General features: G+C 44.6%; 1 protein-coding gene across 6 annotated transcripts in view; it reads left to right on the top strand.

Moving 5' to 3' along the window:
* RBM47 (RNA binding motif protein 47) overlaps positions 1-23,266 on the top strand; it is a 213,254-nt gene that overhangs the window by 65,063 nt on the left and 124,925 nt on the right. For 5 of the 6 annotated variants that reach the window (XM_030921772.1, XM_030921793.1, XM_030921790.1 and 2 more), the window contains one exon: positions 22,450-22,534. The exons of the other annotated variant lie outside the window; for it this stretch is intronic. The gene's annotated coding sequence lies outside the window, so the exon portion shown is untranslated. The remainder of the gene's footprint in view (positions 1-22,449; positions 22,535-23,266) is intronic. 6 annotated transcript variants of the gene reach the window in all.

The raw sequence follows: 23,266 nt of genomic DNA, 5'->3' as shown, positions 1-23,266 counted from the left end.
CAAATGTGTTGTTGTGCTATAAACCATTATATGGGTCACCCAAAAACCATGCTTTCAGCGCCTTTACGAGATCTTGGGATCAGAGACAACAGTTACTGTGAGACTATTCTCTGTGCACACTGCATCTTATTGAATTGGTGTCTTACTGAACTGGCTTGAAGTCGTGGCTGGGCTTTGTGACGCCGGGCTAGATACTTAACTTTTCAAAGATACAGTTTTGTCCTCTGGAAAATGGTCATAATCATAGAATCTTTTCCACAGTATTATGAACATTAAATGAGAGAACTTATATATAGTATGTGCAGTAACAGGCACAGAGTAAATGCTCAATAAATGTTAGCTGTAATGTAACAAAATCTCATTTTACAGGTAATCTCTCTGAGCTTCAGCCACTTACGTAACTTTCCTAAAATTCTGAAGCTGTTAGAAAGTGACAGTGCCCGAGTTCAATGTCTCTTACTGCACTGCTCTTTTCTTGGTGCCACCCATTCATAATATTAGATTTGGCCTCAAATCTTAATTCTGTTACAATCTAACTGTGTGAACATGGATCACTATGACTTATATTCTCTGAGCCTTAGTTTCTCAGTTAATGCTAGTCTTCCTAAGTCGCTTCCTCAGCTCACACCATCTTCAGAGCAAGCCCAGGGCACAGGAACAAGGATAGAGAAAAAAGAGGGGATAAATGATGAAGACACAGAATGCACCGGGCCCAGTGGCTCCTGTGTGTAATCTCAGCGCTTTGGGAGGATGAGGTGGGAGGACTCATGGGAGAATAAAGAGTGGCTAAGGCATACACTCCTTATGAGGTAGGTACTGCTCTTAGCGCTTTACCTGTGTTAATTTCATTTATCATTATACACCAGAACATAGGTAATGTGTTATGATTGTCCCCATTGTACAAATGAAGAAACTGAGCTACAGAGGGGTGAAATGGTTTGCATATACTAGTAAGTGACAGAGCTAGGATTCAAACTAAGATCTCTAACTCTTTTTGTTTTTTTGAGATGGAGTCTTGCTCTGTCACCCAGGATGGAGTGCAGTGGCACAGTCATGGTTCACTGCAGCCTTAACCTCCTAGGCTCAAGTGATCCTCCTGCCTCAGCCTCCCAAGTAGTTGAGAGACTTTAGGCATGTGCCACCACGCCTGGCTCATTTTTTATTTTTTGTAGAGACAGGGTCTCCCTATGTTGCCCAGGCTGGTCTTTCATGGGGTCAAGCAATCCTCCCACCTCGTACTCCCAAAGTGCTGAAATTACAGGCATGAGCTGCCAGGTTCAGCCCATTTTGTTTCTTTATCATTTATCCTCTCTTTTTTCTCTATCCTTGTTCCTGTGCCCTGAGCTTGCTCAGGTGTGAGCTGGGGAATGGACTTAGAGAGACTAGCATTGACTGAGAAACTAAGGCTCAGAGAATATAAGCAGTAGTTAGCCATGTTCACACAGTTGGATTGTAACAGAATAAGATTTGAGGCCAAATATTAATTCCAAAGCTTGCACTTTTCATCAGGGCTAATTGCACACATACAGCCAAACTAGTTGTTAAAATGTGGAAGTCCCTCTGTGCCTTAGTGGAGAGCTACTGCTTGAAGCCTCCTATGTGTCCACCACCACCAGCCAGACCCTCCTTGTCCCTTCCCCAGGAACCCAGGGACCTGCTCATAAGCCAGCAACTAAAGGGTTAATATTCAGCCCAGCAGAGGCATCAAGGACCCAGCTCCAGCACCAAGGTTGGCCAGCAGTTGTGTGTTGGTGCCCTTGAGGTTCCCCTGCTCTTAACCACACTGGTGTGTAGTATCAAGTGTCATGCTGAGTACTGCTTAACATCACTGGGGGAGTTCAGGATGAATGAGAAAATAACTTCAGAGTTCATTAATGAAAATGCCATTTGGGATCACATCAGAAACACTGTGGAAGCTTAGTTGAATTCATTGCCTCCCTTGATAAAGTACAGAATGAAGAAGGTGGCATCTGTGGACAAGGAGAAATTCTCTTTGTGTTCTCACCAAGGCTGAGGTGGCTGGATGGAGTGTTTCCTTAGGCCCTGCTCAGTCCCCACGTTCACTTCCGGGCCTATTCAAGACACCCACAAGAGAGCCCTCCTTCTAGGCCTTCAGCCTCTGGGGCCCTTGCTTAGAAGCTCCGCTACCCCTGCTTGTGCCCCTTCCTCCCACTGAGGATCCTCGGGCCTCACAGGACCACAAGACTGGTGTTAGCTTTTAGAATGGTTTCTATTACACTTGAGCAAAAAATATGTATTTTCGGTAGGGCCTGAGGTCTTCAACATCATTTCTAATATCCTCTCTTTCAAAAAGGCTTTCTGTGCTTCAAACAGTAACTCATAAATGAACTATTCTTAAAGCTAGAGAGTGGTTTTTTTTGTATTCTAAAAGGAATAAATGAGTATGTTTTACTCTTCCCCAAATGCTATTGATTCCTTCCTATTGCTTCATGTTTGATGATAAACCAACAGATGTGTTGCCTGTGCTGTTTATTTCTCCTGCTTTAAAGCCATACTTTTCCTAATCTTCGGAGATTCCCCGTGTATTCATTAGGATAGGCTAGGTGGCTGTAGCATAAAGACCTCCAAATGTCAGTGGCTTACCCGATAGAAATTTATTTCTTAGTTAAGTAGCTTTCCTGGGTGTGCAGCTTTTCTGGGTATGTGTGTGTGCAGGTTGTGGGGGTAGCTCACCTTTATAAATTCATTTGGAGATCCCGACTGACAGTTGCTTTGCCATTTTCATCATATGATGTCCAAGGTCGCCTGGGCATTGCCATCCCAGTCAGCCAGAAGAGGAAGGAGCCCAGAGGAGAACATGTGGTAGATTTTTATGGGCAGGACCACATCACATCATGATAACACACACCACTTCCTCTGCATCCACTGGCCAGAGCATAGTCAGTGGTCACACTTCACTGCAATACAGGAAGCTAGACTGTGGTCTAGATGTGGTCCATGGAAGGTGATGACCTCTACACCTTGTATTTTTCATAATTAAAAAAATTGTTTTTTACATTATATGAATAGTGGTAGTGTCTTGCTATGTTTCCCAGGCTGGTCTTGAACTCCTGGGCTCAGGCAATTCTGCCTCGGCCTCCCAAAGTGCTGGGATTACAAGGTGTGAGCCACCACACCTGGGCTATTTTTCATAACTTTCTTTTTTACGTTTTTTCTTAGCTTTTTAGAAACTATCATAAAACATAATTTTCATAACTGTCAAATACATTGGGCAATTGCCATTGTAAGTGTGCCCTCCTGAAGGGTGTACCTGTGGCCCTACCACTGCCGTTTCGTGCTCTTTTGTCTTAATTTCAAGAAGTAGTCTTGGTAACACAGCCACACGGAAAAGGGTGTTGATTACCCCTCTGGATGAGGTAAATGAGCTTAGCACATGGGGAAGTAAACTCAGGCTCTGCTTAGTGGACACCACCGTCTGTGAGTGTTAACTGTGTGTGCAGTGGGAAAGGCCTTCCTTTGGGGCCCCCAGCTCATAATGGCCCACTGTGTGGCCTTGGGAAAGTCACCTTTCTCTCAGAATCTCAGGTTTCTTATCTGGATCAACTAGCTGATATCTAAGGTATTTTGCAGTTTTAAGAGGGCACAATTCTAAGAATGTGGGCCATGGGTCATCCTGCAGGATAATTACAAACACAGAGTTTGATTTTACCACTTCTACAGCCATTTAATCATTTTTTTTTAAATGGGAAAAGGAAAGAAAAGAAAGCATCATGGCATTAAAGTGTTCATTGTTTCAGTGCTATTTAGGAAGCAAAACAGATTTCTGTGGCGCTAGCCTAACTGAATGTCAACAACCCCGAGGTAATCAACCATGCTAAAATATACTCTTTTTAAAAAATGTATGTATGTATGTATGTATGTATGTATGTATGTGTGTATGTGTGTATGTATTTAGAGATGGAGTCTCGCTCTGTCACCCAGACTGAAGTGCAGTAGCGCCATCTTGGCTCATTGCAACCTCTACCTCCCAGGTTCAAGCGATTCTCCTGCCTCAGCCTCCTGAGTAGCTGGGATTGCTGAAATAGACTTTTGATTTTTAGCAAGGGCTAACAAATGCCAGTTTAATATAACACATGGGTCCCATCATTTTGGATATTTTTAATAGCCTGTTTACCCTGCTTTGTCATTGCACTTGAGCCTTTTGGGGGTACAGCTTTTGGAGCATAATATGCTCACCTAATGACTGTCATCCCCTCGAGGGAGTTCATTGTTGTTGTCGCTTCTAAAAAATGATGCAGCTCCTGAGCAGCTATAAATGATCAGTGAAACAAGTTTTCGCTTCTAGGGAATAGTAGTCAGAAACAGAAAGAAAATATTTTGGCCGGGTGTGGTGGCTCACGCCTGTATTCCCAGTGCTTTGGGAGGCAAGGCGGGCAGGTCACTCGAGGTCAGGAGTTAGAGAACATCCTGGCCAACATGGTGAAACCCCATCTCTACTAAAAATACAAAAATTAGCAAGGTGTGGTGGCGCACCAAGTAATCCCAATTACTTGGGAGACAATTACTTGGGAGAGGCAGGATACTTGCTTGAAACCCAGAGGCAGAGGTTGCAGTGAGCCAAGATCACACCACTGCACTCCAGCCTGGGTGACACAAGAGTGAGACTCCGTCTCAGAAAAAAAAAAAAAAATAGGAGGAAGCGAAAGGAGAAGGGGTCTAAAATGTAATGACGCCTGCCTCCTTAGCCTGATGGAACCTCAGTGCATTTCACGGTAGAATGATCTTGTCTTTGGGACCGGAAGCCTTCTGGAGTCCCTCTCCTGGTCTGTGCTTCAGTGGGCATGATCAACTTTCACCTGTCCTCCTTTTTCCAGGCTTCCAAAGGAGGACCACTCCTTCTGATAGACACATTTTTCTTTGATCATGTTAATCCTACAGCCTGATTACCGACCCCTCCTGCTGGTCTTGGAGTCCAGCAGACCAGGTGGTCTCTTTCTGTTAACTTTGCATATCTTTAAATCTAGTGGATTTTACAGATTATCACTCGAGGGTATGTTTCCTGGATTGTAACCATGCGGTACTGACTGTAAAACGTGCAATTGATTTAATAATAGCTTTTTAAAATGAATAAGTATTCACATGGGCTATTTGAGAAACAGGTTTCAAGTTATTGAGTCATTGAGGGGACCTTGCATTGTGGACCTCTAATGAATGTTAACTGACTGGCTGAATGAGTAAACGAATGACAGAAGGACAGAGATTTCTGATCTAGTAAAAGGGTATCTTACATTAAGATAATGGAGACCAGGCAATGTGGCTCACACCTGTAATCCCAGCACTTTGGGAGGCCCAGATGGGTGGATTGCTTGAGCCCAGGAGTTCGAGACCAGCTTGCGCAACATAACAAAACCCCATCTCTACAAAAAATAAAAAAAATTAGCTGGGCATGGTGGTGCAAGCCTGTAATTCCAGCTACTCAGGAGGCTGAGGTGGGAGGATCACCTGAGCCCAGGAGGTGGAGATTGCATGAGCTGAGATTGCACCACCGTACTCAAGCCTGAGTGACAGAGCAAGACCCTGTCAAAAAAAAAAAAAAAAAAAAAAAAAAAAAAAAAAAAGAGGAAGAAGAAAAAAGGAAGTTGGGCACAGTGGCTCATGTCTGTAATCCCAGCACTTTGGTAGGCCAAGGCAGGTGGATCACCTGAGGTCAGGAGTTCGAGACCAGCCTGACCAACATGATGACATCTCATCTCTACTAAAAATACAAAAATTGGCTGGGTGTAATGTTGCATGCCTGTAATCCCAGCTATTTGGGAGGCTGAGGCCAGAGAATCGCTTGAATCCAGGAAGCGGTGGTTTCAGTGAGCCAAGATTGTGCCATTGCACTCTAGCCTGGGCAACAAGAGTGAAACTCCATCTCAAAAAAAAAAAAGACAATGGAAAGTTGGTCCCAGAAAGACTAAGATTTAAGTCCCATCCTGCCTCTTGGGCCCTTTTTAATAAGATAATCTCTCTGGACCTCAGTCTCCTTTACTGAAAGTGGGTTTAACAGTTCCTTACCAGGCTTGATTGTTGGGAGGAAAAAAACCAGACACATAGTCTCCTTTAATGCAGTTCCTGACACGTAGGCCATGCTAAGAATGTGGGAAATAATGAGAGAAAAGGGAATAGCAGCAACTTTTTTTTTTTTTTTGGAGAAGGAGTCTTACTTTTTCGCCCAGGCTGAAGTGCAGTGGTGTGATCTCAGGTCACTGCAACCTCCACTTCCTGGGTTCAAGTGATTCTCCTGCCTCAGCCTCCCGAGTAGCTGGGATTATAGGTGCCCGCCACCATGCCTAGGGTAATTTTTTGTATTTTTAGTAGAAACGGGGTTTCACCATTTTGGCCAGGCTGGTCTTGAACTCCTGACCTTGTAATCCACCTGCCTTGGCCTCCCAAAGTGCTGGGATTACAGGTGTGAGCCACTGCGCCCAGCCTAGCAGCAACTTTTTGTTCATTATGGTGGTCAGCTATCAAAGAGGACATAGATGGCTGCAGCATACAAAATAGATGAAAACTTCGAATGTATGACTAGGCAGGAGAGGGTCATTGGAGGTCACCTCCTAGCTCCCCCCTGGCTGGCAAGTGACCAAAGGCTGGCACCACCAGGAGCAGGGAGAGCCGGGGTGTCCTCATTCAATCCAAGGAATTGGTTGTATTGTGAACTCTGGTTAGATTTTTTTAAAAATGCACCTGGCAAGGTTGCTTTGAACTCTAGTGATCATCCGAGAGTGGTAAGAAAGTGCTGGGCCATGCACACACTCATTCCTGAAACAGCTGCACCTTGGCAAAGTGGAGACAACCAAAAGTTTGAATTTCCATACTCTTGTGTTTTAAAATCAGAACCTTAGGCAGCACGGAAAGCATTTTAAGAGCTTCCTGTACTTTTCATGAAGTGGAGTTAGATTGTGCAGGTGATACTGGTGAAGCCTTTAACTGTCAGTGACCCTAGCCATGTTAGGAAATTCCCGACAACTGTCAGACCACCGTTTTGCTGACTGGGCTGGTGTTTAACTATTGTGCCTCTGCAAGGGTCAGGATGGAAAAATAAGAGAGTAATGTCAAGAAAGTGAGTGATTCTCAGACCTACTTGCTAATCTCTCTAACAGCTATCTAGCTATTGCAAGTAATTTGGCCAAAATTTTTAAAAAGGTAAACACTAGAAGCTGCTTGTATTGTATAGATTTGAAGGAACACTGACTTATCTATTTCATTTGCAGTTTGTTGTGCTTGAGAGTCAAAGCTGGGGCATATTTTGTGCCGCCAACAGGAATTAGAAGTTGAGAAATGAGGAACAAGTGTTCTTTCTACCCTCTATTAAAGGGCCTGACTGCGCAAAAACAACAATAATCCTATTTTTGCACCACCAAGAGTCTTCCCGATTTGGGTGGGACCTTGGAGGATGGTAGAGGGGATATTTCATGACACTCAAAAAATCTTTGCTGAATCAAGATTTTCTCTGCCCTGGTGTTGGTCACCCACAGGAACAAAGATAGAATCTTTTATATTTAAACAACACCTCAGTTTTTCTTCCTTAGCAGTCTTATTTTTAAAAAATTTAGATAAGATCTCCAATGTTTGCTTCAGGCTTTCTTATTGGACATTATCTTGGACTTTGGGGCTTGAGAGAGAAAGTGCAGCTTCTCTGTACAGTTTATGAAATGATGCTTGCATACCCATGTCACTTGATTCGTTATTGTAGAAATAACATTCACATGATGGGCTAGCCATATCGTGTTCTGTGTTTGTCACCTGTAATTGTTTGAGAAAACACAGCCCGATTTCATGTTAGACTCACTTGAAAAGTATTTATTAGGCTCTTTCCTTCTATTTGCCAGACATAGAGGCAAAGGCTGCTTTTCCATATAATCCAAACTAGCTTATATTCTATCTTGGTGAAGTAGCCTCTAAAGAAATAACCATTACTGAGGGGAAAATGGTATCTATGTCATGGTAATATAGTATACCTTGTAATAGGGATAAAATAAAGACTGGGTGTGTCCTGTTCACCACAATCACTAGCACAGTGCTTGGAACATAGGAGGGGCTCAGTACATATTTCTTTCTTTTTTGAGACGGAGTCTCATTCTGTCACCCAGGCTGGAGTGCAGTGGCGCAATCTTGGCTCACTTCTACCTCCACCTCCCGGGTTCAAGTGATACTTCTACCTCAGTCTCCTAAGTAACTGGGATTACAGGCACCTGCCACCACGCCTGGCTAATTTTTTTTTTTTAGACGGAGTCTCTGTCGACCAGGCTGGAGTGCAGTGGCATGATCTCGGCCCACTACAACCTCTGCCTCCTGAATTCAAGCGATTCTCCTGCCTTAGCCTCCCAATTAGCTGGGACTACAGGCGCCTGCCACCACACCTAGCTAATTTTTGTATTTTTAGTAGAGATGGGGTTTCACCATGTTGGCCAGGCTAGTCTTGAACTCCTGACCTCAGGTTATTCGCCCACCTCGGCCTCTCAAAGTGGTGGGATTACAGGCGTGAGCCACCATGTCTGGCCTTTTTTTTTTTTTTTTTCTTTGTAGTTTTAATAGAGACAGGGTTTCACCATGTTGGCCAGGCTGGTCTTGAACTCCTGACCTTAAATGATCCACCCGCCTCAGTCTCCCGAACTGCTGGGATTACAGGCGTGAGCCATCGTGCCCAGCCTCAGTACATATTTTTTAGACATTTACTCATTCAATAAATGATTTAGTAAATGATTGTCTAAATGTTTAAAATAATAGAATTCGATATAGTGTAAGTTAAAGCAAATGACAGACCAAAAGCTCACAGGGAGGAAAAATGATTTCTGAGCCTGTGTTAATGAGATATCTGTATTTTAAGAGGAGAAATCCCAAATCTCAAATATCAGCTTATACAAACTGTGAGTCACTTATTTCTCTGAGCTTCAGTTTTCTCCATCTGCAAAACACGAGAATAATAATATCTGTTTTGAGCACAAAATGAAGTAACAGTGCAAAAAGGTTAGGTGCAAAACTCCACTATGGGAGCTTTGAGGAATTCAGGACGATGTAATTTACACTGAGGTGTGCTTATAATCTTCTTGGGAAGACAAGATGTAACCAGAGTAAATATTAAAAAAGAATTAGAAAATTAAGTAACAATCCAAAACTATAAAGATAACAGGTCACTGAGCAACATATGATAAATTGCCAAATAGGATTGCCCAGGCAATAACAATTTCACAACTCAGAGGTGGGAGAAGGCCTTGTGTTTGTCTGCTGAGGAATCTCTGATTTTTTATTGTGAAACTCTAGACTCATGCGTGCATTCATTCACTCAACAACTTTTTTTCTTTCTTTTTCTTTTTTTTTTTTTAAGATGGGGTTTCCCTCTTGTCACCCAGGCTGAAGTGCAGTGGTGCCACCTTGGCTCACTGCAACTTCCGCCTCTCGGGTTCAAGTGATTCTCCTGCTGCAGCATCCCAAGTAGCTGGGATTACTGGTGCCCGCCACCACACCCAGCTGATTTTTGGATTTTTGGTAGAGACGGGGTTTAACCATGTTGGCCAGGCTGGTCTTGAACTCCTGACCTCAGGTGATCTGCCCACCTCAGCCTCCCAAAGTGCTGGGATTACAGGCGTGAGCCACCGCACCCAGCCAGCTCAGCAAATATTTATGTAGCTACTAGGATGTGGCAGGTGCTATGCTCCGTGCTGGGGACACAGATGAGCAAATACTTATAGTACTGTCCTCAAGGAAATTACAGTCTAGTAGGAATAGCCAGTCTGTGAACAAAGAAAACCAGGAGTATTTAATTAGAAGCCATGATGAGTGCCCAAAGGGAAAGTGTACACCAAGATGGGGGGTGAGAATTAAAGGGTGGGACAGTCTACTTTGGTCATTGGGGAAGTCTTCCCTGAAGAATTGACATTTGAACTGAGATCTGAAGAATGGAGGTAACCCCAAGGACTTAGCCAAGTAAGTACACTGTGGGCCCAAATGATCAGCATCTTTTGTTTCCACCAATAATGAATTTAGGGGAGAGAAAAGTTGAAGCACAAATTATAATTGCTCGGCATTGTGGACATTAGGGAAAAATCAATTTTTAATGAGCGCACACTTTTACATGTGCACAGCTCCCCGCCACATGCCCCCCAACACACATTCTCACGCTCACACCCCACCTTCAGCTCTTCATCCCACCTCATCGTGTAAATGTATATATATACATATATATTTTTTTTTTTTTTTTTTTTTTTTTGAGACAAGGTTTCTCTCTGTTGCCCAGGCTGGAGTGCAGTGGCGCAAACTCAGCTCACTGTAACCTTTGCATCCTGGGCTTAGGTGATTCTCCCACCTCAGCCTCCCAAGTAGCTGGGATTACAGGCGTGCACCATCATACCTGGTGAATTTTTGTATTTTTTGTAGAGACAGGATTTCGCCATATTGCCCAGACTGGTCTAGAACTCCTGAGCTCAACTGATCCTCCTGCCTCAGTCTCCCAAACTGCTAGTATTACAGACATAAGCCATTGTGTCTGGCTCTCATAGTATAACCTTAACAAGAATGTATTAGGTTGGTGCAAAAGTAATTGCGGTTTTTGCCATTAAAAGTAATAGCAAAAACCGCAATTACTTTATTTTTGAGACAGAATCTCACTTTGTCACCCATTCTGGAGTGTGGTGGTGTGATTGTGATCCTCCTGCCTTGGCCTCCCAAAGTGCTGGGATTACAGGCGTGACCCACCGCACCCAACCCTCATAGTGTAATTTTAAAAAGAATGTATTGGCCGGGCACGGTGGCTCATGCCTGTAATTACAGCACTTTGGGAGGCCAAGGCGGGTGGATCACTTGAGGCCAGGAGTTCAAGACCAGCCTGGCCAACATAGTGAAACCCCACCTCTACTAAAAATACAAAAAGTCAGCTGGGCATGGTGGCATGCACCTGTAATCCCAGTTACTGGGGAGGCTGAGGCAGGAGAATTGCTTGAACCTAGGAAACAGAGGTTGCAGTGAGCCAAGACTGCGTTACTGTACTCCAACCTGGGTAACAGAGCCAGACTCCATTTCAAAAAAACAAAAACAAACAAACAAACAAACAAACAAACAAAAAGTATTAGGCTGGGTGCTGTGGTTCAGCCTGTAATCCCAGCACTTTGGGAGGCTGAGGCGAACGGATCACCTGAGGTCAGGAGTTGGAGAACAGTCTGGCCAACATGGTGAAACCCAGTCTTTACTAAAAATACAAAACTAAGCCGGATGCAGTGGTGCACACCTGTAATCCCAGCTATTCAGGAGGCTGAGGCATGAGAAACCAGGAGGCAGAAGTGGCAGTGAGCCGAGATCACGCCAGTGCACTCCAGCCTGGGCGAGAGAGCGAGACTCTGTCTCAAAAAAAAAAAAAAAAAAGATCTTTTCAGGTCTCTAGCAGGTTGGCCTTGATGTTTCCCAGAGGCTCCTGTGGAGGATGTTCAGGAAGGCAAAAGTTTTGATCTTCAAACCTCTGGATGCCATTTTCCTGGGAGCAGCCATGACTTCTGGGAAGTCAGCTGTGCTGTGCCCTAACTCAGCTAGAGTCATCGCTGGTCCAAATCGCCTTCACAGGTGACAGCACAAGGCCACGTTGGCCATTCATCTTGCCAAATTCTATTTCTGGGACCCACATCAGAAAAACAGTTGAGGCAATTACTGACTTTCAGATCACATTCCCATCATTCATGAGAGAGGCAGGATGGCGTGGTGGCCGCAGGCATGGCCTGCAGAATTAGGCTGCCTGATGGCAGTCCTAGTGTTGCCAGTTACTAGGTGTGGTGTGTGATGTGGGCAAGTTACTTCTCTGCATTAATGTAAGTGAGACATCCTTGTCGAAACCCATTGGGTCAGATGTGCTTTAGAAACCAGAACATTTCAGATTTTAGAAAGATAATATGTTGCACATACCCTATATTGCTTAATACCACTCATCTCGGGCAGCATTCCTTGATTACACACATCACTATTTCTTCAGCAGAGCGAATGGACACTCAGACATAGGGGAAGAAATGAAGTCTGTAGAGTCTCATTAGAAACTAGAAAGGGAGAGGCTGGGTGTGGTGACTCACCCCTGTAATCCCAGCACTTTTGGAGGCTGAGATGGATGAATTACTTGAGGCCAGGAGTTCGAGACCAGCCTGGGCAACATGGCAAAATCCCTTCTCTATTAAAAATACAAAAATCAAGCCGGGTGCGGTGGCTCACGCCTGTAATCCCAGCACTTTGAGAGGCTGAGGCAGGTGGATTGCCTGAGGTCAGGAGTTCAAGGCCAGCCTGTCCAACATAGTGAAACCCCATCTCTAGTAAAAATACAAAAAATTAACTGGGCATGGTGGTGGGTGCCTGTAATCCCAGCTACTGGGAAGACTGAGGCAGGAAAATCGCTTGAACCAGGGAAGTGGAGGTTACAGTGAGCCACAATTGCACTGTTGCATTTCAGCCTGGGCGACAAGAGGGAAACTCCATCTCAAAAACAAAACAAAAAAACAAAAATTAGCTGAGTGTGGTGGTGCGTGCCTGCAGTCCCAGCTACTCAGGAAACTGAGGCAGGAGAATCACTTGAACCCGGGAGTTGGAGGTTGCAGCGAGCCGAGATCACACCACTGCACTGAAGCCTGGGAGATTCTGTAAAAAAAAAAAAAAAAGGACGAAAGGGAGGGAGGGAGGGAGGAAGGGAAAGAAAAGAGAGAGAGAGAGATGGGGGGAAGGAAGGAAAGTAGGAAGGAAGGAAGGAAGGGGAAAATAGGATTTTGCTGCTAAATTATGTCTTTAAAATTTTTTTCTTCCTCTAGAGCAATCAGAAAGAATGCTGAATTATTTCTAAAAATTACTTGGTTTTTCAGAGTTGTGGTGCCTCTTACAGGTGAGGTGTACATCTTGGAAAGAATTCAATGAGATCGTATATATAAAGTGCTGAGAACAGAAGGCACCACTGCAAGTGTGAGCTTTCATAAAGTAAACTTACTTGTTACATTGAAGCTACTGGAGACTTCATTCGTGACACCGTGTCCAGCCCCCCAGCTTTTGTCTTTTTTTTTGAAGTTTGCTTTGCTTATCCCACTTTTTTCCTAGGTGTTTTCCACGCTGGGCTGTTTGACTTACGTTAGAAGCAAAGCAGCCCCCAGATGTTACTATTGTGCCTGGTATGTTGTCAAACTGCACTTTAAAAGGACAGAGGACAGGAAGTAATGACACATGACTCAATGACTGGAAATGGTTCTCGGATAGGGAGTTATCGTTGGGACAGTAATGAGAGGACGTGCAGTTCAGTTGAATGAGCCCTTAGAGAACATTCGTTCCCTGGGCGCAATTCTGCTGAGTGCATTCTTTGCACCAGGCACCGTGCTGGGTCCTGGGGTCGCGGAGATGAATACGGGACTGTGCATGCTTTAAGTGATCCCGCGTCTCCTGATGTTCACCATTTCTATGTGAGCTTGGAGAAACCAAGTGACCTCTCTGCACTTGTGTACTCAGTTTCAGGACAAAAGGACTGGCTGGCTCATCTTACAACGAAGGCCCTATTTTACCTTCAAATGTCTCTGATCTCAAAGAACTTCTTCGCAGAGGTTGCTGGTCAACCACTGTTCAGCACTCTGAATTCAAGTAAAAGACATGGGCTTTTTAGCTTGTTGATAGTAATAGTGTTGGAACAAGTTTGATTAAGGGTTTGTTATCTCTCCAAGCAGGGATATTTTATTTTGCAAATATTGAGTATTGACTAGCGCTAGACCCTGCGTTAGGAGCTGGGAATGCCTTGGTGAAGAAGAAAAAGTCCCTTATCATGGAGCTCACATTTTAGTGGGGCAGATACATAGTGAAAAGTGATAAAAATGAATATATAATTGGCCGGCGCAGTTTCTCACACCTGTAATCCCAGCACTTTGGGAGGCTGAGGTGGGCAGATCACCTGAGGTCAGGAGTTCAAGACCTGCCTGGCCAACATGGTGAAATGCCGTCTCTACGAAAAATACAAAAAATAGCCATGCATAGTGGCATGTGCCTGTAATCCCAGCTACTTGGGAGGCTGAGGCAGGAGAATTGCTTGAACCTAGGAGGCTGAGGTTGGAGTGAATCGAGACCACGCCACTGCACTCCAGCCTGGGTGACAGAGTGAGACTCTGTCTCAAAAAAAATATAAAATATAAAAACATAATGCAATTTCAGATAATAATATGTGCAAAGAAGAGAAATAAAAATGGGGAAGAGGAAGAAAGAGTATACGGTTGGTGACTGGAGAACTCTTTTAAAAGAATAATCAATTCACAAAGCATTGCATATTTAAAAAGAAAAAAAAAAAGCGATCAGAAGTGGGGCGTGGTGGTGCACACCTGTAGTCCCAGCTACTCGGGAGGCAGGAGAATCACTTGAACCTGGAGCTGGAGTTTGTAGTGAGCCGAGATTGTGCCACTGCACTCCAGCCTGGGTGACAGAGCAAGACTCCGTCTCAAGAAAAAAAAAAAAAGGTGGTCAGAGAAGACTTCTTGGAGGAGGTGGCATTTGAGCGAAGACCTGAATTCAGTCAGGAAGAGAGCTAGGATGTGGGGTGGGGTAAAGGCTGGGAAAGGAAATTCCAGGTGGGGGCGACAGTGAGTGCCGGGGCAGGAGGAGAGGATGAGCTGGTTATTTGAAGAAATGGCCAGAAGGCCACTGTGAGGTTGGTGGAGAATGAACAGCAGGGCATGGAGCACAGCCAAGCCACTTTATGCAGGCTCCTAGAGGGAACCTTGGGAAGGACTCTGGATTTTATTCCAAGTGTGAGGAGACGCCATTGGAGGGTTTTGAGAAGGGAAGTGATGTGACCGTGTTTAGAAAGAAAGATTGATCTATCAGAAGATGGATTTGGCAGCCATATACAGAAATGAGTCTACCCCTGGTTCAAATTAATTTTGCCCACCTAATACTGCAGGATCTGGACTAGATGAATTTTTAACACGTCAACAGTTGACATACATAGCCTATTTTTATTTATATCCTTTATTTTTTTGTTTTTTATTATTTATTTTCTTTTTTGAAACAGAGTCTCACTCTGTCGCCCAGGCTGGAGTGCAGTGGTGTGATCTCAGCTCACTGCAACTTCCACCTCCCGGGTTCAAACGATTCTCCTGCCTCAGCCTCCCGATTAGCTGGGACTACAGGTATCTGCCACCACGCCTGGCTAATTTTTTGTATTTTTAGTAGAGACGGGGTTTCACCATGTTAGCTGGGATGGTCTCCATCTCCTGACCTCATGATCCGCCTGCCTCAGCCTCTCAAAGTGCTGGGATTGCAGGTGTGAGCCACTGCACCTAGCCCCTAAATCCTTATCTTTAAAAAAATCTTAGGGCCTCTATATTTTTCTTTTAAAATAGAAAAGAAAATTTTCTCGCTCTGTCGCCCAGGCTGGAGTACAGTCGTGGGATCTTGGCTCACTGCAAGCTCCGCCTCCCGGGTTCACACCATTCTCCTGCCTCAGCCTCCCGAGTAGCTGGGACTACAGGCGCCCACCACCATGCCCGGCTAATTTTTTGTATTTTCGATAGAGACGGGGTTTCACCACGTTAGCCAGGATGGTCTCGATCTCCTGACCTCATGATCCACCTGCCTCGGCCTCCCAAAGTGCTGGGATTACAGGCGTGAGCCACCGTGCCTGGCCTGTTTTCTTTCTTTATACAAAGATACCTTGGGAATATTGAATATATTCACAGATGGTAGAATCGGAGTTTGCAGTTCTGCTTTCTTTGCCCTGACCTTGTTTGAGACATGCTTGCTTCTGATATGCTGATTCCACGTTGCAAAAGTGAAAGTATGTACTAAAGTGCCTTAAAATTAAGTGGCAATGTAAATAGAGATTAAATCGTCTTTTGAATTTGTCAGCCTCAAACCACATGTATTTTGTGGCCACCATATTTTCTTCATTCTTTTAAAACTGTGACCCAAGCCCATAGTGATGTGTATACCTCTCATGTAGAAGCAAGTCAGAACATTCACTCTCAGTTACCTTGACAAATATTTGTGGGCAGGCTGGGCTTGCTGCCTGCACAGCCTCACAACAGCCCACTTTTGTGCGCAGGAAATATATCAGAACCACAAGAGGGCAGCTTGTCCAGTGAACCTAGAGGTAAAAAAGTGCTGTTTGTTAGCTACAGGATAATAAAGGGGAAGATGTCTAAATTTTTCAAAATGTTTATTGCGTAAGGAAGTTTTTTTCTTTCTTTTTTCTTTTTGTTTGTTTTCATTCCTTGACAGTTTCATCTATTCAGAGAGAGAATGATTTTGGAAATTAAGTTTTAAGACGAGTTTCTTCATGCACATCTATTTTTGGCTTCTCTGGAATATAAATACCCATTTCCCCTTGAATCCCGTATTACTCCATCTTCTGTCCCTTCAATCTTTATTAAGGTATCATTTATGTATGATAGGGCCAGGCGCAGTGGCTCACGCCTGTAATCCCAGCACTTTGGGAAGCTGAGGTGGGCGGATCACTTGAGGTCAGGAGTTTGAGACCAGCCTGGCCAACATAGTGAAACTCTGTCTCTACTAAAAATACAAAAATTAGCCGGGCATGGTGCTGGCCACCTGTAGTCCCAGCTACTCTGGAGGCTGAGGCAGAAGAATCACTTGAACCCAGGAGGAGGAGGTTGTAGTGAGCTGAGATCACACCACTACACTCCAGCCTGGGCGACAGAGTGAGACTTTGTCTCAAAAAAAATTACGTATGATAAACTTCACACATTTTCAGTGGTGACTTTTAACACATGTATCCAGCTGTGAAGCCACTGCCCCATCAAGATGTAGGAACTAACATCTCTAGAAAGTTTTCTCATGCCCCTCTGCAGTCAGTGTCCCCTCGAAGACCCCACATCCCCTTTAATCTTTAATCCTTGAAAACATTTTACCTGACACAAAGCATTTTGTAACTTTAAAGTAATGATCATGCACAAAACTTACGTTCTTGTGTAGACCATGTGAGAATTCGGGAGAGATGTAAGGAAATCAAACCCAGCTTCGTTCCAAGACAATTCTGTTGGGTTTGACCCTTTGTGGCTGTGTTGGTCGTTATCCTCTGGCTAATATTCACGGAGAGGGAGAACTGTCATTAACTGAATAATCATTAATTTCCCATTTGTTCTTTAATGTTTATTTCTGCTGTATTTAACATTTATTACTGGGCGCGGTGGCTCACGCCTGTAATCCCAGCACTTTGGGAGGCTGAGGTGGGCAGATCACGAGGTCAGGAGTTTGAGACCAGCCTGATCAACATGGTGGAACCCTGTCTCTACTAAAAATACAAAAATTAGCCAGGCGTGGTGGCACATGCCTGTAATCCCAGCTACTCAGGAGGCTGAGGCAGAAGAATTGCTTGAACCTGGGAGGCGGAGGTTGCAGTGAGCTGAGATTGTGCCACTGCACTCCAGCCCGGGCTACAGAGCGAGACTCCGTCTCAAAAAAAAAAAAAAAAAAAAAAAAAAGAAACTGAGATACAGTCATGTGTGGCTTTTGATTCATAAAAAAGAATGAGTGAGGTTAGTTTCCTGATGAGGATAAGTGAAATTAAAAGTTTCTTAAGAAACTAATTTTCTCGTTGATCAAAATAATATGTACCCAGGTCGGGCGAAACGGCTCATGCCTGTAATCCCAGCACTTTGGGAGGTCGAGTTGGGCAGATCACTTGAGCTCAGGAGTTTAAGACCAGTATGGCCAACATGGTGAAACCCTGTCTTGACTAAAATACAATAATTAGCCGGCATGGTGTCACGTGCCTGTATTCCCAGCTACTGGGGAAGCTGAGGCAGGAGAATCCCTTGAATCCAGGAGGCAGAGGTTGCAGTGAGCCGAGATAATGCCATTGCACTACAGCCTGGGTGGCAAGAGCAAAACGCTGTCTCCAAAAAAAAAAAAAAAAAAAAAAAGTAATATGTACTCAGATTTAAAAGCCAGGGCTTCTCTTTCCCTGTACATAATGCCCTTGGGCAGTGTCACCCGTGGCTGCAGCTGAACACCATAACTGACTGACCTTGACCGGCAAGCCTCCTTATGTCTATTTCCCTGTTTCCTGCCTTCATTGTCTCCTGACAGGTCACCCTGTCTTTAGCCCTTCTCTGCATTGTGACCTTCTAACATGCAGTTCTGGTGATGTCACCTTCCTGATTAAAATTCTCTGATGGCCCCCTCGGCAATCAAATGTGGGCTCCTGATTCCTTGCCTTGGCAGCGGCACATCCTGTTGCTCTCCCCTGCCTGCCTTCACCCTGGCTGTGCTCAGCTCATTGTCGATCTCCAGAGATCCTGTACATTCTCATGTCCCTGCACCAGGAACTGACTGTTCTGTCTGGAAAATGCCCTCTTGTCTTTCAGATGTGTCTGCCGAGTAAACTGTTATTCATCCTTGAGGACTTGGCTCACATCTTCCCGGATTAGCCCACACAGACGTGGGATCATCTTCTTCCCAGCTTCCAGGGCCCCTTGTAGATTAGAGCTGGTGTCACGTTGTTTTATAATGTCTCGTCCCAACTCTGTGCCCCACTAATCTGTACCCTCCTGGAGGGCAGTGACTTTGTCTTCTCAACTTGACATTTCTCACTTAGTTCAGCACCTGGACTCACTATTCAGACTACAATACCACAAAGGCGTAGAACATATTTGTATTCACCACTGCTGTTGCCATTGCCTGGCATAGGGCCTGGCCTGTAGGAGGTATTCATTTCATATTTGTTGAAATCGTTAATAGTGGGTGTTTTTAAATATCATACTGTAATGGTTTAGCCCAGGAATTGCAACCTGAAGGGCATCACCAAGCCATGGCCATCTTTTGTATGGCCTCATAGTATTTTAAGTTTTTTGAATTTGATACCTGTGGATAGAGCATGTGCTCTCCTGTTTACCACTGATTAATTGCACAGTTAATCCACTCTGATTATCATGCCCTTGACCTCCTTACTCATCTGTGACTCATCTGGTCCCGGGAGATGAGGTTGGAGGATGTGGGGAGGGCAGTGTATTTCTTTGTTGAGGCTACCATAACAAAATACCGTAGGCCAAGTGGCTTCAACAGCAGACATTTAATTTATCATGGTTGCGGAGGCTGGAAGTCCAACATCTAGGTGACAGCAGGGTTGGTTTACCTGGAGGCTTTTCTGCCTGGCTTGCAGATGGCTGCCCTCATTGTGCCCTTATGTGGTCATCCCTCAGTCTGTGTTGTCTGTGTCTGAATTTCCTCTCCTTCTTTTTTTTTTTTTTTTTTTTTTGTTTTTGAGACAGAGTCTCACTCTGTTGCTCAGGCTGGAGTGCGGTGGCACGATCTCAGCTCACTGCAACCTCCACCTCCTGGGTTCAAGCAATTCTTCTGCCTCAACCTCCCTAGTAGCTGGGATTACAGGTGCACACCACCACGCCCGGCTAATTTTTGTATTTTTAGTAGAGACAGGATTTCATCATGTTGTCCAGATGGTCTCGATCTCTTGACCTTGTGATCCGCCTGCCTCGGCCTCCCAAAGTGCTGGGATTACAAGGGTGAGCCACCGCGCCCGGCCGAATTTCCTCTTCTTATAAGGACACTGGTCATATTGCATTAGGGCCCATCCGCATGACCTCACTTAATCTTAATTACCCATTTAAAGACCTTGTCTCCAAATGTAGTCACATTGTGAGATACTAGGGGTTAGAACTCGAATTTATGAATTTGGCAGGGCAGGGAGGGGCACTATATATCTTAGAACAGGAAGGGGCATGAACGCTCAGGTACTGTGGTCTGTTCCTTGCATCTGATCCCTGTTTTATAACATGTCACTAAAAGGAAACCCAGCAGAGAGAGCAGTTCGTTCACTGAGGCAGAATCTGGATGGTTATAATGCGCACCTGCTCAAACACCTGATCTCCACTCTGGTCACTTTGATCTTGGTACCATATTCATGTTTCTTAAGCAGCTAACATTTAGCCAGAATGCCAGGTAGAACTTAGGTGCTTTTCATTTTGGAAATTCATACCCTTTTTCATTCTATCACTCCAAACACTGGTGTGTGGGCTGCAAACTTTCTTTGCCAAGGGTTAGGTGGACAGGAGAGGTAAAAGCTGTATAATGACATGGCACCACCTCCATTTGCTGTAAGCAAACAGCCAGGTCCTTTATTACCCTTGAAACAGGCACTCGTGACACAGGTTGAACTCAGAGAAGCAAGTCAAATGCCAGGTTTCTGTGGGTCAAAGTTCCTTCCAGTACTGTATGTTAATCAGAAGCTCAACCTTAGTTAATTTGGCCATTGCGTTGGGAAGAACTTTGGAACCAATGATTACTGAGCTGGACTGCAGGAGTTAGCATAGCCCAGTATTTTCTTAGCCAAGAGGTACGTTGTAGCCTTTCTTGGAGGGGATCGCAGGAATGAGACATTTGTCACAGCTTGATTTATTCTTGGTGGAACAGTAGTATAATAAAATCTTCTACGCTGAACGTAGCTAATCAAAAGTATTTACTTGCCAGGCACAGTGGCTCAAACCTGTAATCCCAGCACTTTGGGAGGCTGAGGCGGGTGGATCACATGAGGTCAGGAGTTCGAGACCAGCCTGACCAACATGGTGAAACCCCATCTCTACTACAAATACAAAATTAGCCCAGAGTGGTGGTGCGTGCCTGTAATCCCAGCTACTTGGGAGGCCAAGGTGGGAAAATCGCTTGAACCTTGGAGGCGGAGGTTGCAGTGAGCTGAGATTATGCCACTGCACTCCAGCCTGGGTGACAAGAGGGAAACTCCATCTAAAAAAAACAAAACAAACAAAAAAAAAAAACGAAAAAAACAAACAAAACAGTATTTACTTACAAATATGAAACTGAATTGTTAGAGAATATTATTTGTGTATAGGCAGAAAAACCAACTGTAGAGGGCTTCCAAGGTGAAGGAACATTTAAAACCGACACAATTCACAGTGATTTAAATGATTTTGAGTGTTTGGCAATTAACCCTAAAAGACCGCAATTTAATGTGCCTCTGCAGAAAGAATTTTCAATGAACATAATAATCATAGCCACCCTTCATTGAACATTTTCTCTGTGTGCCAGGCCCCAAAGGCTTCATATCTGTTGTCACAATGTCCCTAACAAATGGGTACTATTAGGCCCATATTAGATGAGAAAAACTCAGAGATTCAGAGAGGTTGAGTAAAATGTCCAAGATCAACCAGCTAGCAATCAGTAGAGTGGAGTTTTGAGCACCTGGTCAAACCTGTGAGCTTCCCCTCCCTGTTAGTCCACTCTTTATACACTTCCTCTTCTCTCCCTCTCTCTCTTTCTCCTTTTTTTTTTTTTTTTTTTTTTTGAGAAGGAGCCTTGCTCTTGTTGCCCAGGCTGGAGAGCAATGGCGTGATCTTGGCTCACTGCAACCTCTGCCTCCCGAGTTTAAGTGATTCTCCTGTCTCAGCGTTCTGAGTAGCTGGGACTACAGGTGCCCACCACCACGCCTGGTTAATTTTTGTATTTTTAGGAGAGATGGGGTTTTACCATATTGGTCAGGCTGGTCTTGAACTCCTGACCTCAAGTGATCCACCGACCTCAGCCTCCCAAAGTGCTGGGATTACAGGCATGAGCCACTGCACCTGGCCTCTCTCTCTTTTAAAGACAGGATCTCAGGCCGGGCGCAGTGGCTCACGCCTATAATCCCAGCACTTTGGGAGGCCAAGGCGAGTGGATCTCGAGGTCAGGAGTTTGAGACCAGCCTGACCAACATGGTGAAACCCCGTCTCTACTAAAAGTACAAAACGTTAGCTGGGCATGGTGGGGCGCCCCTGTAGTCCCAGCTACTTGGGAGGCTGAGGCAGGAGAATCACTTGAACCCGGGAGACAGGGGTTGCAGTGAGCTGAGATCATGCCACTGCACTCCAGCCTGAGTGACAGAGCGAGACTCCATCTCAAAAAAAAAAGACAGGATCTCACTCTGTTTCCCAGGCTGGAGTGCAGTGGCACGATCATAGCTCACTGCAGCCTCAGAACTCCTAGGCTCAAGTGATCTTCTCGCCTCAGCTTCCCCCATCAAGCTGGGACCATGGGCGCCCAGCTAATTTTAAATTTTTTTGTAGAGATGGGATCTCACTCTATTGCCCAGGCTGGTCTCAAACTCCTGGGCTTAAAGTGATGCTCCTGCCTTGGCCTCCCAAAGTGCTGGGATTACAGGCATGAGGCCCTCCTTTCTCTCTTTGTCATAGTAAGATTTTCTTTCCTTGAGTGTCCTTTAATTAATATGAAATGGAATAGTCTTGCAGAGCTGGCAAAATGATGTGACCTATTTTCTCCATGTATATGTGGGCCAGGGGAGATTTCCCATATTGCCTGGTTATGTAGCTTCCCTTGCAGTTCCAGGCACACACAACGGCCTGTGATAATAGCAAAATACCATGTTCCTTCTTCTCACCCCCTCCCCAGTTCCATTTAGTGATCACTAACTTTGGACTTCTCAATACTGGTCTTTGGGTCAGTAGTGTTATCTTTTTCATTTCACAGCTCAGGTAACGGAGGCCTTGGAAGGAGACTCTGCATCAGGTCACCCAGCAGAGATCAGCAATCCTTGGCTCACTGAGGAGGTTTGGTAAGTTGGCATCATCTTCACCATGACTCAAATGCACATAACCCAGGGGCAGAGAAGAGTGGGTGAACATCACATAGCAACATCAAAATGCTAACACTTGCCTCCCCACTTTGTTTTTCTTCTTACAAACATATTCTTGTTGTGTTTGTTTAATTTACTAGGCCAGAGTGCCCTGTATGTTTGTTAAGTACAAATGTCCTTAGAGGACTCCCACTGCCAAAAAGAATGACAGAGGTATATTTGAATGATTTCACTGAAATGCTTTTAATACTGATTTTATGAAAATATCTGGCAGTGGGTTCTTCCTGTAGCGCTACTGCATATCATCAACTGTAGAATGTGTCCCCCCACCCTTCACACACACAATTTAACATGTCTGAAATTCAGCGCACCTTATGCAAACAGGTCTGGTGAAATATAGCATTTCTCTGATAATCCCCAGATGACTAGCATTAAGTATTCCCTACCTCCTAGTTTTCACACAATACAAATTTTTTTTCTTTTTTCTTTTTAAAGGGTTCAGTTTTTAAGGGTAAGAAATGCATAGTCTGATGAGTAGCTGATTAGAAAGAAGTCTGTGCTTACCAAAGAAAGAATTTAGGTTTTTTTTTTGTTTTTTTGTTTTTGTTTTTGAAACGAAGTCACATTATCACCCAGGCTGGAGTGCAGTGGCACGATCTCAGCTCACTGCAACCTCCGCCTCCCGGGTTCATGTGATTCTCCTGCCTCAGC

Source organism: Rhinopithecus roxellana, chromosome 2, assembly GCF_007565055.1.
Source record: "Rhinopithecus roxellana isolate Shanxi Qingling chromosome 2, ASM756505v1, whole genome shotgun sequence".
NCBI lineage: Eukaryota > Metazoa > Chordata > Mammalia > Primates > Cercopithecidae > Rhinopithecus > Rhinopithecus roxellana.
The sequence above is the reverse complement of the archived record's forward strand: the minus strand, read 5'-3'. Positions and strand labels throughout refer to the sequence as shown.